Below are 18,779 nucleotides of genomic sequence, written 5' to 3'. Positions count from 1 at the left end.
GAAGTATGCGGGGTTAAAAGCCGGAGCTCACATGACTTAAGCGTCAGCCAATGACCATACGCAAGGAGGGCTAAACCTGTGTGACATCATGAGTAAAGGAAAATGCTAATTTATTTGATCATTTATTACATTTATATCCACACAATTATCTACCCCAGTTAATATTTTTGTTTGAATTAGTAATGTATATTTTTTACCAACAGCTTACGAATTTTATCAGCTTTGTTCTGTTAAAACAGAATAAATATTTAATACATTTGAATATCTTTTAACAGCTTATTTAAATAATTGGATTTTTAAAGTCATAAATTGCATAAATTCAACATAGATATTTTTTAAAAAATTATTAATGTTGATGCTTGTGCAGAAATAAAATTACAACTGATTTAATTAACCAATTACAACAGTTTTTTAAAATACCGAGATACGATGTCATCATAGGCGTAGGAAGAAGGGGGGACGGGGGGGACATGTCCCCCCCCCCCAATCAGTGGCGCAACTACACATTATTCAGGTGGATGCGAAAACATAGATCCCATAGATTCAGACTCGTTCCTACGCCCTTGCCTAGAACACTCTAAAAGGCAATACCTATTCTTACTTAAATTAGGTTTGTATGCTTTACTCAAGTCTCACAAAATTGTTTATTCAACTCAAGTAATGTGAGCAATGTGCATGTTTGGCCTGAGAAAAGTACAAGACTACGTTATTTTGAGTAAACTGGATTTGACTACTTTTGTCACTGGAGTGAATGCTTCAGCTCAGCGGTGCGCATGCGCACTAAAGTGCAGTAAAGCTCTGTTTCTTCCATTGGAAGAAACAGAGCTTCTTTAAAGGTGAGTTATTCGTCTTCAGTATATTTTCATGTCCCATGTATGCCTTTACTACTCGCATATATGGTTACAGGTAAATTTTTCTTTGAAATGATGACGCATAAAAGTCTTTGCAGGCTAATATGCTAATGTTAGCATTGGCTCATGGGTCCAACATTAGCTAAAACTGCCACGCCTTTTACTTGAGAGCCTTTAATGTTTTTGTCCATTGTTGTGGAAAAAAAAAACTTACCAAGCACTGTTCAGGTAAAATCACTCAATCAGGTTTATTTATGAATTATGCACAATACAGAGAGCTTGTAGGACAATCAATCATGAAGCAATTCTGGATGGAAAGCTCTGCCAGGCAGAGACAACACATGAGTCTTTTACACACATTAAAGTTAATTTTAAATTGACTTCTCTTATGTCTAGAAAAATGAATTTCTAAGCTCTTAAACATCCTTAGGAGTCAAACAAGTAAGAATGATCATAATTAAGCTACCCAATTTCATGTGTTTTCTAGGAAACCCAACAAAACAAAAAAATTACATTAGTGCAGTGAAGGTATATATAAGTGTCCGTTCAAAACCCAACAAGAAAGTGCAGATTTTCCATCTGTAAAGTAGGTAAAGCGTAGAAACAGGAACACTGATCGCCTGCTCAGGAGGATTTGTTACCTCCTGTCATAAAAGTATAAATCTTCACTCTCTGCTTCGGTCACTCGACAGTGGACCAGCAATAGTTCTTTGAGTGGAGAGCCTTTCAGAAACATCTAAACTAGCTGTTGCTCTGGACATTGTCCTCTTTGGTGTCAAAAGTTGAAGTACTTGATACTTGGTAGAGTGAAGTTTTGCTGCTCACTCTGTTGCTCTGTTGTTTCAGATTTAAAGTCGTGATCTAGATGGACATTACAGACAGGTCGTCCTTCACAGTGGTTGATGTGGATTCATGTTGTTCCTTCCTTCTCGCCCCTCTCCCCCACTCGGTCTCGGTGTTGCTGCAGCCAAATCCTCCCCTGTCTCTTTCCTCCGGCTTCCTGTCAGTCCATCTGGTTCTGGTGTTAGATCTTTGGGTTGTCCAGATCGTCCCTCAGGAAATGTCCATGTTGTCCACAGATGAAACAAGGGTCAACAGTTCAGAGTCTTCTTCTCTCACAGCTCTGAAGCATGTTTAGCTTTTCTTCCTCTACGCTGATACTGGACAGCAGACCAGCGGAGGTTGTTAAAGCTCAGTCTCACACAGTTTTCAGTCCAAATGCCCAACAGGAGACTGACAGTTGTCACCTGGAGGTGATGGAGGTCTTTTCTGTCTTCTTGATCCTCCAGATCTTCTCAATCATTTTCATCGGCTGGTTTTGTTGGAGGGACATCATCTGATCCATGGGAGGACAGATGGGAGGAGTTGAGGTCAGAGGTCAGATGCACCGCGCGAGGCTCAGACAGAGAGAAAGAGAAAAAGCAAATAGAAATCAATTAGGGTTTGTTTTGTCATTTTCCTTGTTGTTTTCTACACATATATATTTATGAATCTTATTTTAACCTTTTATGTGATCATATAGTTTTAGTCATTTATTATCCATCCAGTATTATGGCTCCTTTTTGTGGAACAGTTTGTCAGAGAAACCTGAGGGCTAATTGTTTGTACAGCCCTAGTGTGAGGATCTGTTTTTCTGTGTATTTAGTTTTGAGGTTTTTCTGTGTCTGGATCTGTTTTCCCCTGTGAGCCTCTGTGCCGTCTTGATTGTTCCCAGATATGTCTAGTCTCCCTAATTACCCTCTGTGTATTTAAGCCCACCTGTTGTCCCTGTTCTTTGTCAGACACTTGTCGTATGTCGTTCGTTGTTGACCTTTAGTCAGTCTACTCAGTTGGACTATTAAGTCCTGAGAGTCTGTACAATTAGTAGTCGTTAATTGAACTGTTTGTCCTGAGTCGACGTTAGCTCTAGATCCAGCTGCTCTGTTGCTACCGGTATGAGCTTAGCCTCCGTTTCTGCCGTGCTGCCAGTTCCTGGACTGTTGTGAGCCTCTCATCATTAAATATTCATCATCATTCATCTATCTACACCCTGGGCTTCGTCTGCGTTTTCTCTCACCACCTCACCTCAACTACATGATACTTAGAGCTGCTTTTAGTATGAAAGAGTCTCTAATAAATAAAATTAATTAATTGATTGATCCTTTTAAGAATTTTTTTTTTAAATTTATTTATTCAAACACACAAAAGGAAAATTAAACATATTAAGGCCTGTAATTTATCAACAAAAGATTTATGTTCAGCATTTAATTCCAAACAATTCACCCTGAGGAGGAGATTGCGTGCTGGAACCACTTAGACCCATTCTTCTTGAATTGGGTGGCATATCCTCTTTAGACCTCAAACGTCTTCACAGAATCCAACAAATCAACTTTGTGGTCGCGCTGCCTCTTAATCTTCTAAGAAGGGCATTTATTTCCAATAAAGGTCTTTAGGATTCCAAAAAGGTTTGGTTCCCTCAATTTAGAAAACTCAAGGAATCACCTGCCTTATTTACCTTCCCTATGACTCGTGTTTAGTCAGAATGCTGGATTTGGGGTGGAACCCTCGATGCATGGTCAGTAGTTTCCGAGTGTCTTAACATCGGTGGTCTTCATCTCCTCCTTTGGCCACCTGATTATTCCTGCAGGGTCTCTGATTACTGGTAAGGCATAGCTGTTTACTGCACAGATCTTGTTCTTGCCATTGAGCTGGCTTCTCAGGACTTGCCTTATTCGTTGGAGGTATTTGGCTGTGGCTCCTTTCCTTGTGACCTCATCAAGGTTGCCATTTGCTTGTGGTATCCCAGGTACTTGTAACTGTCCTCAATGTCTGCTATTGTTCCTTCTGGGAGTGAGACCCCTTCTGTGTGGATGACCTTCCCTCTCTTTGTAATCATCCACCACACTTCTCTAGTCCGAATGACATCCCAATGTCAGTGCTGTACGTCCTGGTGGTGCAGATCAGTGAGTTGATGTCTCGCTCGCTCTTGGCGTACAGCTTGATGCCATCGCTGTAGAGGAGGAGACTTTTGGTGGCTGCATTCTTGAGTCGGTATCCGTGGCCAGTCTGGTTGAAGTTTGGAGCCATCCGGTTCTTCCAAACAGCGATGGTGCTCAGAGGGGCTTTCCTCCCCCATTGCTCCTTCCCACCTGCCTCACCCGGAGAGCCATGCCGCCGCTGCTGGGACCTCTGTCCGTGGAGCGCCGGCTCCTTCGTCCAAAGAGGCGCAGGCGATTCTTCTTTGTGGCTGTGTTCTTGAGCTACAGGCGCGCCACCTGTAGCTCTGTATGTTTTTCTTTTTTTTGCCACCATTCGGAACACAGCCACGGGGGGGGTTGTTGGCATCTACCTGCGCCTGCTTACCAGCAAGTTTCTGGAGGTCCATATGGTGGCTAGGGTGAGCCACATCTCCATGAAGTCTTTTATTGCTGTTTTCTGGTGGCTCACCCTGTGCAGCACTAGCTGCATGTCGAGGACCTCCCTTGCTGGCAAGTATGGGAATTGCAAGGAGCGCTGCACTCCCACAGAAGGTGCCGGGTCGGGGGCAGATGTCGCGGGAGTGCATGATGGCTCTGACCGGGAGGATCCCATGAGCCACCCTCCTGGAGTCTGTTTGGAAGGACGGGATGGCTCGCGTTGATGATTTGGCTGAGGGGATTCAGACCTATGCAGAACAGCAGTGGGGGCAGAGAGTTTCCTGGAAAGAATTATGATTCTTTCCAGAGTTTTTGATTTCTGCCCCATTTGATTGACACTTGTGCAAGTGGTTTGCCATTGCAGGTTTTTGTTTTGTTTTTTTTGTTTTTTTTAAATATATATATATACTGCAAACTACATGCACTGCATAATCTTGCCCCGGCTTACCTCTCTGAGCTTCTTCACCCCTACGTACCTTATCGGTCTCTCAGGTCAGCAGATCAGCTGCTCTTGGAGGTACCAAGATCCAGGAGGAAGCTCAGAGGGGACAGGGCTTTCTCTGTCATAGGTCCTAAGTTATGGAATGACTTGCCTTTGCAGGTCAGAGAGGCCCCTTCACTGTCCACTTTTAAAGTTCGTCTTAAAACCCATTTATTTTACTTGGCTTTTAACTCCTGCGGGATCTAGTTTTAGAGTGTATGTTTTTGTTTTTAAACTGTAAGAGTTTTTATTTTTTTTTATTATGCTGTGTTTTAATGTACAGCACTTTGTATCAGCTGTGGTTGTTTTAAAGTGCTTTATAAATGAAGTTGGTATGGTATGGTACACAATTGGTTTGCAGTTGCAGTTTTCCATCCATCCATCCATCCATCCATCCATCCATCCATCCATCCATCCATCCATCCATCCATCCATCCATCCATCCATCCATCCATCCATCCATCCATCCATCCATCCATCCATCCATCCATCCATCCATCCATCCATCCATCCATCCATCCATCCATCCATCTATCTTCTTACACCCTTGTCCCTTAGTGGGGTTGGAAAGGGGTGCTGGTGCGTATCTCCAGCTAACGTTCCGGGTGAGAGGCGGGTACACCCTGGACAGGTCGCCAGTCTGTCGCAGGGCAGTTTTTTATTTATTTATTTAATTTTTAAAATATATATATACTGCAAACCACTTGCACAATTGGTTTGCAGTTGCAGTTTTGTTTATTTTATTTTATTTTTTTATTTATATATAATGCAAACTGCAAACCACTTGCACAAGTGTCCACTGCTGTTCTGCATCTGAACCCCCTCAGCCAAATCACCAACAAGACTGGCTACGGATACCGACTCAAGAATGGGGCCACCATTAATGTTACCCTAACCCTCCTCTACATGGATGACATTAAGCTGTACGACAAGAGCGAGCGAGACATCGACTCACTAATACACACCACCAGGATCTACAGCGCTGACATTGGGATGTCATTCGGACTAGAGAAGTGTGGTCGGATGGAGGGAAGGTTGTCGAGACATCACAAGTTGTCTCGTTTTGATGTTTTGACAGTTAATTGATTATAAATTGATAAGTATGAAAGGGGCAGGACATTATAAGATATTACATCTTCTACCTGCTCCTTTTCAAACAGAAAATATAAAATTTGCATGTCACTTGGGCAGAATAATTTGTTTTACCTCTTATTTCTGTAGTCTGTTTCATTCTATTTTATTTTATTTTTTTCTTTCCTTTCTTGATTGTCTTTTCTGTCTGTTAGAAATAAAAATAAATACATAAATAAATAATTAGCTGGCCAAAGGAGGAGTTGAACACCACGGATGTTAAGACTCAGAAGCTACTAACCATGCATGGAGGGTCCCACCCCAAATCCAGCACCCTGAGACTATCCGCAAGGAAAGAGGCAGAGGACTAGTGAGTATGAGAGCCACTGTCCAGGATGAAACATCCAAGATCCATAAATACACCAAGGACAAGGTCTCAACAGACAATGTGCTCAATAAATGTCTCAGACAATGGGGAACAGAGGATGAGGTGCTGGAGGTACCATCATGGGAGGACAAGCCCCTACATGGGATGAACCACCGACAAATAACTGAAGTGTCTGATATCAGGAAATCCTACCAACGGCTGGAAAAAGCTGGACTCAAGGACAGCACAGAGGCTCTCATCCTGGCTGCACAGGAACAGGCCCTAAACACCAGAGCAATAGAGGCTCAGATCTACCACACCAGACAAGACCCAAGGTGTAGGTTGTGCAAGGAAGCCCCTGAGACAGTCCAGCACATAACAGCAGGGTGCAAGATGCTGGCAGGGAAAGCGTACATGGAACGACATAACCAAGTAGCGGGCATAGTGTACAGAAACATCTGCAGAATATGGACTGGAAGATCAAAATGGGGAACACCCCCAAAGGTGGTGGAGAATAACTGAGCTAAGATCCTGTGGGACTTCCAGATCCAGACAGACAAAATGGTAATGGAGAACCAACCGGACATTGTGGTGGTGGATAAACAACAGAGGAAAGCCGTTGTGGTGGATGTAGCAGTACCAAGTGACTACAACATCAGGAAAAAGGAGCGCGAGAAAATTGAGAAATACCAGGGCCTCAGAGAGGAACTGGAAAAGGCCTGGAAGGTGAAGACCACAGTACCATACCATCCCATACCAACTTTGTTTATGAAGCACTTTATACACCAATAAATTGATTAAAAACAGAAGAAAACTGACCGGCAGTAGAAGGATTAAGAACACGATAGAACCGAGCTGCAGTGCATGCTTTAGCTTTAGCACAGGACATTATTATTTGAGCGTTATCTCAAATAAAATAGGCATATGGTCTGAAAATAATGAGTCACCAATCACTAAATTACAAACTGGAAGACCATAAGATAAAACCTGATCAAGACTGTGACCATTCTCATGGGTAGCACCAGTCACAGACTGCACAAAATTAAAATAATCGGTAACATTAAGAAATGACTGCAAAGTGAGAAGGATGGAAAAAAGAGAGCAAGGAAAAGCCAAAAACTGGACACATATTTTGTTCGTCGTCTTGGAGATGAAGCGAGTTTTTTGTTGGCAGCGATTCAGACCCGCCAAAACTGCCAGCCCAGCCAGGGAGCCAGGGTAGTTACAGGTAGCAACTCTAATGTTAATCACAATGTGTGAGTTAACTGATTATAAACTGTACCAGCCCACCCGCCCAGCGTTCATCTCCTTTTGACTCTCCTGAAAGCTGAGTTATAGTCGCGGTTGTACATGTAACAGTTTTGAGCCAAGACAGCGGTATGGCGTTTATAGTTAAGGTTTACATTGGAGCCGCCTGGGAGAGCGGCGCGCGTGATCCGCACCGAGTTGCAAAGATCCAGAGATGCACGAGGCCCTGCGATACGCTGCGCATGCGGCGGCGTCAGCTCGTGCCGCTGCGTGTCCGCTTCAACGCGCACAATGAACCGCGCTACGTTAAAATTAAAACAAATTCAATAATTTCCATTGGCATGATTTATCACTTCTCTTTTTATTTCTCTTTCTTTCTACAAAAAACTGTATGATAAAAGCTTTCAGGTTGGTGCTTTGGTCTCAGCTAAACCTTTTTTTGAAGGAAAATTTTATTTTCAAAGACTTCAAAATTCATTTTATTTGTCGTTTTATTTATTTTGGATATTTGAAATGCCTTCCAGTTGCAGTGTCAAATGTTCATTATAATTTAAAGTTTACTGATCTTTCAGATTGTGTTCTTGCATTATAATTTTGCCATTAACATTTATTACTTAAAAATGGTCTAAAAACAACAATAATATTGTTTATCAAAAATCAAAATTTGTTATTGTGACAGGTCTACACACATATGATATATAGTTAGTTTATTGCCATGGATGGCATAGTTACTTTGAAAGAGTAATTTGATCACTCAATGAAAAATTCATCCATCAGCTAGAAAATGTGCATCTCTTTTCTCTCCATCGTTTACGTTTGTGTCACTGGTGTTACATATGAAACGTATCTCCCCAAGGAAAAAGAAGAAAGCAACAATATGTGTTTTCTAAAAATAATCACAAATACGTAACTTGGATATGTAATTTTAATCTGATTATTGGATTGTAAATATATATTTAATGCGTCGCCCCCAATGACAGACTCGTTCCTGCGCCCTTGCCTAGAACACTAAAAGGCAATACCTATTCTTACTTAAATTAGATTTCTATGCTTTACTCAAGTCTCACTAAATTGTTTATTCAACTCAAGTAATGTGAGCAATGTACATGTTTGGCCTGAGAAAAGTACAAGACTACGTTATTTTGAGTAAACTGGATTTGACTATTTTTGTCTCTGGAGTGAATGCTTCAGCTCAGCGGTGCGCAGTAAAGTGCGGGAAGCTTCCATTGGAAGAAACAGGGCTTCTTTAAAGGTGAGTTATAGTCTTCAGTATATTTTCATGTGCCATGTATGCCTTTACTACTCGCATATATGGTTACAGGTTAATTTTTCTTTGAAAAGATGACGCATAAAAGTCTTTGCAGGCTAATATGCTAATGTTAGCATTGGCTCATGGGTCCAACATTAGCTAAAACCGCCAAGCCTTTTACTTTAGAGCCTTTAATATTTTTGTCCATTGTTGTGGAAAAAAACTTACCAACCACTGTTCAGGTAAAATCACTCAATCAGGTTTATTTATGAATTATGCACAATACAGAGAGCTTGTAGGACAATCAATCACGAAGCAAATCTGGATGGAAAGCTCTGCCAGGCAGACAACACATGAGTCTTTTACACACATTAATGTTAATTTTAAATGGACTTCTCTTATGTCTAGAAGAATGAATTTATAAACTCTTAAACATCCATAGGAGTCAAACAACTAAGAATGATCATAATTAAGCTACCCAATTTCATGTGTTTTCTAGAAAACCCAACAAAACAAAAAAATTACATTAGTGCAGTGAAGGTATAGATAAGTGTCCGTTCAAAACCCAACAAGAAAGCGCAGATTTTCCATCTGTAAAGTAGGTAAAGCGTAGAAACAGGAACACTGATCGCCTGCTCAGGAGGATTTGTTACCTCCTGTCATAAAAGTATAAATCTTCACTCTCTGCTTCGGTCACTCGACAGTGGACCAGCAATAGTTCTTTGAGTGGAGAGCCTTTCAGAAACATCTAAACTAGCTGTTGCTCTGGACGTTGTCCTCTTTGGTGTCAAAAGTTGAAGTACTTGATACTTGGTAGAGTGAAGTTTTGCTGTTGTTGTTTCAGATTTAAAGTCGTGATCTAGATGGACATTACAGACAGGTTGTCCTTCACAGTGGTTGATGTGGATTCATGTTGTTCCTTCCTTCTCGCCCCTCTCCCGCACTCAGTCTCGGCGTTGCTGCAGCCAAATCCTCCCCCGTCTCTCTCCTCTGGCTTCCTGTCAGTCCAACTGGTTCTGGTGTTGGATCTTTAGGTTGTCCAGATCGTCCCTCAGGAAATGTCCATGTTGTCCACAGATGAAACAAGCGTCAACAGTTCAGAGTCGTCTTCTCTCACAGCTCTGAAGCATGTTTAGCTTTTGTTCCTCTACGCTGATACTGGACAGCAGACCAGTGGAGGTTGTTAAAGCTCAGTCTCACACAGTTTTCAGTCCAAATGCCCAACAGGAGACTGACAGTTGTCCCCTGGAGGTGATGGAGGTCTTTTCTGTCTTCTTGATCCTCCAGATCTTCTCGATCGTTTTCATCGGCTGGTTTTGTAGGAGGGACATCATCTGGTCCATGGGAGGACAGATGGGAGGAGTTGAGGTCAGAGGTCAGGTGCACCGCGCGAGGCTCAGACAGAGAGAAAGAGAAAAAGCAAATAGAAATCAATTAGGGTTTGTTTTGTCATTTTCCTTGTTGTTTTCTATACATATATATTTATGAATCTTATTTTAACCTTTTACGTGATCATATAGTTTTAGTCATTTATTATCCATCCAGTATTATGGCTCCTGTTTGTGGAACAGTTTGTTATTTCCAATAAAGGTCTTTAGGATTCCAAAAAGGTTTGGTTCCCTCAATTTAGAAAACTCAAGGAATCACCTGCCTTATGACTGCCTATGACTCGTGTTTAGTCAGAATGCTGGATTTGGGGTGGAGCACTCTATGCATGGTCAGTAGTTTCCGAGTGTCTTAACATCGGTGGTCTTCATCTCCTCCTTTGGCCAGCTGATTATTCCTGCAGGGTCTCTGATTACTCTGGTGAGTAGCTGTTTATCGCACGGATCTTGTTCTTGCCTTTAAGCTGGCTTCTCAGGACATGCCTTATTCGTTGGAGGTACGAGGGGGTGCCCAAAAGTTTCCAGAATGACGCTGCTGCACGCGCAGTTTTCGTAGAACACGATTCTGCCTCTAGGTATTTGTTCAACCACGCCTTTTCAATCAGTGTGTCAAGGGTGCAAGTTTTGATTCCCTAAAAAGTATATACGTGTCACTAATTAGATCAAGAATAGATTATGGGAGTGTGGTGTATGGATCAGCAGCAAAAACTAGGTTAAAAAAGTTAGATGTGATTCAAGCCAGAGCAATGAGAATTTGTTTAGGGGCAGTTAAATCAACGCCAGTATGTGCTTTACAAGTAGAGTCAGGAGAAATGCCATTATGCATTAGAAGACAGCAGCTAATGGTTAATTATTGGATAAGTTTAAAAGGACATAATGCAGATCACCCGGTTAAGAAAGTATTAGAAAAGTGTTGGGAAAGAGGAAAGAAACAAATTGATAGCTTTGGGTGGGTTGGGGATGATGGAGCGAAAATTTGTAATGTATATTATAAGGAATTTAGTCCAACTGTATTGTGGCCTGTGAGACCTACATGGACCTGGACATATATTAATGTAGACAGAACACTAACAAATATTAAGAAAAGAAACACATTAGATATTTGCCAAGAATTTTATAATCAAATGCAGAATAAATATAATGATTACTTGCAAATTTATACTGATGGGTCAAAAGACCCTAAAAGTGAAGCAACCAGTATAACTGTAGTGATTCCTGATTTAAAGATTAATATTTCAAAAAGAACATCTGATTATTTGAGTGTATTCGCAGTGGAATTGTGTGCTATTTTTGTAGCTTTAGAATGGGTGGAGGAAACTAATAGGAATAAAATAATAGTTTGTAGTGATTCTCTATCTGCGTTGATGAGTATCGGAAAGGGACGTACAAAAAATCATCAAAATATTCTATGTGAGATTATGGCGGTTCATCATAGGATATGTGAACAAAATAAAAATGTTATATTATTCTGGACTCCTGGACATGTAGGTGTTATAGGGAATGAAAGAGCAGACAGGCTGGCTAAGGAGACGATTAAAAAAGATGATATTGACATGCAAATAAAGTTATCTAAATCTGAAGGTAAAAGTATAATTTGGAAAGAAAGCAAAAAGACATGGGAAGCTAGGTGGGTAAATGAAATAAATGGTAGACATTTATTTAGGATACAAAATACAATCGATGTAGAAAGGATAAGAGGAATAAACAGGAGGGAGGAGGTAATTATAAATAGAATAAGAACCGGGCATAGTTTCCTAAATGGAACTCTTTAAGATGGGGAAACACCTTACTGGTTTATGTAGATGGTGTGGTGATGTAGAATCAGTGGAACATGTTTTGATCAAATGTAGAAAGTATGAAAGCAAAAGAAGATTATTAAAAACGGAACTAGGTGTTAGTAGGGAATTGGTATTTGAGAAGGTGATCGACCAATTGAATAGTATTGAGGGGAAAAAGAAGATTTTTCGTTTTTTAAAAAAACACTGGGATCTTTAAGAGAATTTGAGGAGTAGTTGGTAGGAGTCAATAGAGGGCAGTAGTGCAACATAAATGGATGCAAGCTGCCGTTAAAACCTATAAGAAGAAGAAGAATCAGTGTGCCAAGCGGCGTTGATGTGGAAGGTTTCATCTACCCGCAGTGAATTTTCTTGTAAGAGCTGTTTTGTCCAGCCGTCGTTTTTCTTCATGGAGAATTTCTATGAGCAGCGCGGCTCATAGAAATTCTCCATGAAGAAAAACGACGGCTGGACAAAACAGCTCTTACAAGAAAATTCACTGCGGGTAGATGAAACCTTCCACATCAACGCCGCTTGGCACACTGATAGAGAAGGCGTGGTTGAACAAATACCTAGCGGCAGAATCGTGTACTACGAAAACTGCGCGTGCAGCAGCGTCATTCTGGAAACTTTTGGGTACCCCCTCTTATTTGGCTGTGACTCCTTTCCTCGTGACCTCATTCAGGTTGCCATTTGCTTGTGGTATTCCCAGGTACTTGTAACTGTCCTCTATGTCTGCTATTGTTCCTTCTCGGAGTGAGACCCCTTCTGTGTGGATGACGTTCCCTCCATCCGCCACAGTTCTCTAGTCTGAATGACATCCCAATGTCAGTGCTGCAGGTCCTGGTGGTGCGGATCAGTGAGTCGATGTCTCGCTCGCTCTTGGCGTACAGCTTGATGCCATCCATGTAGAGGAGGAGACTTTTGGTGGCTGCATTCTTGAGTCGGTATCCGTGGCCAGTCTGGTTGAAGTTTGGAGCCATCCCGTTCTTCCAAACAGCGATGGTGCTCAGAGGGGCTTTCCTCCCCCATTGCTCCTTCCCACCTGCCTCACCCGGAGAGCCAGGCCGCTGCTGCTGGGACCTCTGTCCGTGGAGCGTCGACTCCTTCGTCCAAAGAGGCGCAGGCGATTCTTCTTTGTGGCTGTGTCCTTGAGCTACAGGCGTGTCACCTGTAGCTCTGTATGTTTTTCTTCTTGTAGCCACCATTCGGATCACAGCCACGAGGGGGCATCTGCCTGCGCCTGCTTACCAGCAGGTTTCTGGAGGTCCATATGGTGGCTAGGGTGAGCCACATCTCCATGAGGCCCTTTTTTATGTTTTCCGGTGGCTCACCCCGTGCAGCACTAGCTGCGTGTCGAGGACCTCCCTTGCTGGCAAGTATGGGAATTGCAAGGAGCCGGCCTTTTCCCACAGGTCCACAGCAGCGCTGCACTCCCACAGAAGGTGCCTCACCGACTCCGGGTCGGGGGCATATGTTGCGGGAGTGCATGACGGCTCTGACCGGGAGGATCCCATGAGCCACCATCCTGGAGTCTGTTTGGAAGGACGGGATGGCTCACGTTGATGATTTAGCTGAGGGGATTCAGACCTATGCAGAACAGCAGTGGGGGCAGAGAGTTTCCTGGAAAGAATTATGATTCTTTCCAGAGTTTTTGATTTCTGCCCCATTTGATTAACACTTGTGCAAGTGGTTTGCAGTTGCAGGTTTTTTATTTTATTTTTATTTTTTTATATATATACTGCAAACTGCACAATTGGTTTGCAGTTACAGTTTTTTATCCATCCATCCATTTTCTTACACCCTTGTCCCTTAGTGGGGTCAGGAGGGTTGCTGGTGTCCATCTCCAGCTAACGTTCCGGGCAAGAGGCGGGGTCACCCTGGACAGGTCGCCAGTCTGTTGCAGGGCAGTTTTTTATTTATTCCATCCATCCATCCTTTTTCTTTACACCCTTGTCCCTTAGTGGGGCCCGGAGGGTTGCTGGTGCCTATCTCCAGCTAACGTTCCGGACGAGAGGCGGGGTCACCCTGGACAGGTCGCCAGTCTGTCGCAGGGCAGTTTTTTATTTATTTATTTATTTTATTTTTTTTAAATATATACTGCAAACCACTTGCACAATTGGTTTGCAGTTGCAGTTTTGTTTTTTTATTTTATTTTTTTATTTATATATAATGCAAACTGCAAACCACTTGCACAAGTGTCCACTGCTGTTCTGCATCTGAACCCCCTCAGCCAAATCACCAACAAGACTGGCTACGGATACCGACTCAAGAATGGGGCCACCATTAATGTTACCCTAACCCTCCTCTACATGGATGACATTAAGCTGTACGCCAAGAGAGAGCGAGACATGGACTCACTAATACACACCACCAGGATCTACAGCGCTGACATTGGGATGTCATTCGGACTAGAGAAGTGTGGTCGGATGGAGGGAAGGTCGTCCACACAGAAGGGGTCTCACTCCCAGAAGGAACAATAGCAGACATTGAGGACAGCTACAAGTACCTGGGAATACCACAAGCAAATGGCAACCTGAATGAGGTCACAAGGAAAGGAGTCACAGCCAAATACCTCCAACGAATAAGTCAAGTTCTGAGAAGCCAGCTCAATAGCAAGAACAAGATCTGTGCAATAAACAGCTACGCCTTACCAGTAATCAGAGACCCTGCAGGAATGTATAGAATGGATTGAATGATGAGTTCAAAAAAGTAGAAATATAAACCAGCTTAAAAAACTGATTAAAAAGCTTATTGCAAAATGGAGCTTATTGCAAAATGTTCTATAAGATGACTGTTTTAAAGTCTGTAAATACTATTGATGATATAAATACTTTTTAAATAATGGGACATCTTTAAATGTCATGTAAAATGGAAACAAGTTGTCTCATTTTTATGTTTTGACAGTTAATTGATTATAAATTGATAAGTATGAAAGGGGCAGGACATTATAAGATATTACATCTTCTACCTGCTCCTTTTCAAACAGAAAATATAAAATTTGCTTGTCACTTGGGCATAATAATTTGTTTTACCTCTTATTTCTGTAGTCTGTTTTATTCTATTTTATTTTTTTTCTTTCTTGATTGTCTTTTCTGTCTGTTAGAAATAAAAATAAATACATAAATAAATAATTAGCTGGCCAAAGGAGGAGATGAACACCACAGATGTTAAGACTCAGAAGCTACTAACCATGCATGGAGGGTCCCACCCCAAATCCAGCACCCTGAGACTAGCCGCAAGGAAAGAGGCAGAGGACTAGTGAGTATGAGAGCCACTGTCCAGTATGAAACATCCAAGATCCATAAATACACCAAGGACAAGGTCTCAACAGACAATGTGCTCAATAAATGTCTCAGACAATGGGGAACAGAGGATGAGGTGCTGGAGGTACCATGATGGAAGGACAAGCCCCTACATGGGATGAACCACCGACAAATAACTGAAGTGGCTGATATCAGGAAATCCTACCAATGGCTGGAAAAAGCTGGACTCACTCAAGGATAACACAGAGGCTCTTATCCTGGCTGCACAGGAACAGGCCCTAAACACCAGAGCAATAGAGGCTCAGATCTACCACACCAGACAAGACCCAAGGTGTAGATTGTTCAAGGAGGCCCCTGAGACAGTCCAGCACATAACAGCAGGGGGCAAGATGCTGGCAGGGAAAGCGTACATGGAACGACATAACCAAGTGGCAGCCATAGTGTACAGGAACATCTGCAAAATATGGACTGGAAGATCAAAGTGGGGAACACCCCCAAAGGTGGTGGAGAATAACCGAGCTAAGATCCTGTGGGACTTCCAGATCCAGACAGACAAAATGGTAATGGAGAACCAACCGGACATTGTGGTGGTGGATAAACAACAGAGGAAAGCCGTTGTGGTGGATGTAGCAGTACCAAGTGACTACAGCATCAGGAAAAAGGAGCACGAGAAACTGGAGAAATACCAGGGCCTCAGAGAGGAACTGGAAAAGGCCTGAAAGGTGAAGACCACAGTACCATACCATCCCATACCAACTTTATTTATGAAGCACTTTATACACCAATAAATTGATTAAAAACAGAAGAAAACTGACCAGCAGTAGAAGGGTTAAGAAGACGATAGAACCGAGCTGCAGCGCATGCTTTAGTTTTAGCTTTAGCACAGTACAGGACAGCGTTATCTCAAATAAAACAGGCATATGGTCTGAAAATAATGAGTCACCAATCACTAAATTACAAACTGGTAGGCCATAAGATAAAACCAGATCAAGACTGTGACCATGCTCATGGATAGCACCAGTCAGACTGCACAAAATTAAAATAATCGGTTACGTTAAGAAATGACTGAGCCATAGGTGAAGTAGGACGACAGACATGAATATTAAAATCACCAACAATGAGAACTTGGTCATACCTTGGCATGATATCAGCCAGGAAATCAGAAAAGTCATTTATAAAGTTTTTGTTGTACGGTTGTACTAGACCGCTGCACACAGCACAGTGAGAGCTGCCGAGTTCAAATAGGCTGATCTCAAAGCTACTAAACGAGGCCAGAGGCAACTGTTTAGAAGTAAAACTGCTTTTAAAAACAGTCACTATACCTCCACCGGACCCCGACATCCTTGGAGCATTAAAATAGCTGCAGTTCCGCAGTACAAGTTCATTAAAAATGCTGGAGTCACCAAACCACTTGTCCATGATTCTGTTAATAAAACATCCAATCAATAAGAGGAAAAAAAATCCCTAATGTCGAAAGTTTTATTTTTCAGCAACCTGGCATTTACCAAACTGATCCCGGCAGAAATCGGCGGGTCTACACCATCAGGTGGCGTCCGGTGCTCCCGGCAAAGAGGCCACAGGTTGCTAGGATTCACCCTGCGTCTACAGGGCCGAGGAGCGCAGGGACCTGTGGTAGTGCCTGTGGTCATCGGGGCCCTCGGGGCAGTCACCCCCAAACTGGAGCAGTGGCTAAAACAGATCCCAGGAACAGCATCAGACATCTCAGTCCGGAAATGTGCAGTTCTAGGCACAGCCAAGATACTGCGCAAAACCCTCAAGCTCCCAGGCCTCTGGTAGAGGACCCTAGCTCAGAGGATGAAAGAGTCCACCTGCGGAAGCGTGAGAAGGGAATTTATATAAATATGAATAAATATATATACACATTGTCTGAGTATCTCCAAGTAGGTTTGATTTTAACTAGTGTTTCACCATAGCAGTAAACTACATTATTTTTTTCCTATGTGCACAACTATCAAACGTTTCCCAAATACAATGTGACACCAACACTGAAACTGTGGGTTTCTGTAACAGTATATGTTGAGTAACTGAGGGAAATAACATAAACATACAATATTTAGGGCTCTCTAACAAGCACCATGATGTGAATTAGTGCTCACATCCCATAACTATTTCTAGCATTTGCAATGCTGCAACCACAAATTCCAAGATATTTTACAACAAAGATGATTACTTCAGATCAACACAGAGTGCTGCATACCTGTAAAGTGTAAGGAAAATAAATTGCAAACTTTCTACCTTTCTGATAACAGAATTCCTTTAACTCAAGAATTAAAGCCAGTTCTTAGGAGTTTAAGATAAATGGTGTTTTTTTTTCTCATTTCTCTGCTTAAACAGAATCAATGATTCTGCTTAAACATCTCTTTCTGTAAATATTTCTGTCTTTGTTCTGTAGCCTATACTTGGTATCACAAAACATTAGGCAATATCAATATCGAATAATGGTAACATTAGCCTAAATGCAGCCAGTGGCATGTGGGCTATAACTAGCATGTTGTCTTACATTGACTTCCTCCATTCAGTGTGCTAAACATGGTTAATAAATAAACAAAATAGCTAAAAAGCTTATTTTAGGAAAAAGCCTACTTTTAATGTGGGCAATAGTTACATTAGAAATGTTTGTGCTCTGCGTTTTGATTTATACTTTTGCCAAAGTAAAAATCTGAAGTTCACTTCGTGGCACTTGGTTACCAGTAAACACACTCATCTCTTAGCAACAGATTAGCAGCAAAAATTGTTATTGTTCGAAAAACATAGGATTTCTTCTGCTCTAACTTGGTTACCAGAAAACGCGATCATCTCTAAGCAACAGATTAACAGCGCAGCAACAAAAATTCTTATTGATAAAAAAAAATGTTTCTCCCGCTCTTTTGAAATACCATTTATTTTACACTAACAAGAATTGTGCAGTTGGTCAATTTTGCAGAAAAGTTATTTTTTGTCATTAATGGCAAACAGGCTATATTAAACACACATTCAACTCAAAAGTAAAAATCACGATTTATACTTCGTGGTAGTTCGTTACCAGAAAAAACCCCGCTTATCTCTTAAAACCAAATTAATAACAAGTAGTTTATAAAACAAAAGCTCTTTCGAAATAACGCTTACCTGATTAGATACAAGACATTTACCGTTGGCAAATTACGCTAAAGTAAATATCTGAAGTTCACTTCGTGACTCTTGGTTACCAGTAAACACACTCATCTCTTAGCAACAGATTAGCAGCAAAAATTGTTATTGTTCGAAAAACATAGGATTTCTTCTGCTCTAACTTGGTTACCAGAAAACGCGATCATCTCTAAGCAACAGATTAACAGCGCAGCAACAAAAATTCTTATTGATAAAAAAATATAATGTTTCTCCCGCTCTTTTGAAATACCACTTATTTTAGACTAACAAGAATTGTGCAGTTGGTGAATTTTGCAGAAAAGTTATTTTTTTTGTCATTAGCGGCTAGTAGGCTATACTAAACACACATTCAACTCAAAAGTAAAAATCTCGATTTATACGTCGTGGTAGTTCGTTACCAGAAAAATCCCCGCTTATCTCTTAAAACCAAATTAATAACAAGTAGTTTATAAAACAAAAGCTCTTTCGAAATAACGCTTACCTGATTAGATACAAGACATTTACCGTTGGCAAATTACGCTAAAGTAAATATCTGAAGTTCACT

General features: G+C 41.6%; 2 long non-coding RNA genes across 2 annotated transcripts; one reads left to right on the top strand and one right to left on the bottom strand.

Moving 5' to 3' along the window:
• The first annotated feature begins 804 nt into the window (after window positions 1-804).
• Window positions 805-18,443, top strand: LOC145549363 (uncharacterized). The gene is made up of 2 exons (XR_014085304.1): window positions 805-836; window positions 16,579-18,443. It is a non-coding gene; the product is annotated as an uncharacterized LOC145549363 (long non-coding RNA).
• Window positions 16,552-18,304, bottom strand: LOC145549362 (uncharacterized). The gene is made up of 2 exons (XR_014085303.1): window positions 18,215-18,304; window positions 16,552-16,917 (listed from the first exon to the last, which is right to left on the bottom strand). It is a non-coding gene; the product is annotated as an uncharacterized LOC145549362 (long non-coding RNA).
• Window positions 18,444-18,779: the final 336 nt, after the last annotated feature.

Source organism: Poecilia reticulata, chromosome 20 (genome assembly GCF_904066995.2).
Source record: "Poecilia reticulata chromosome 20, P_reticulata-male-v2, whole genome shotgun sequence".
Classification (NCBI taxonomy): Eukaryota; Metazoa; Chordata; class Actinopteri; order Cyprinodontiformes; family Poeciliidae; genus Poecilia; species Poecilia reticulata.
Note: the sequence above shows the minus strand (reverse complement) of the source record. Positions and strands in the feature narration are given on the sequence as shown.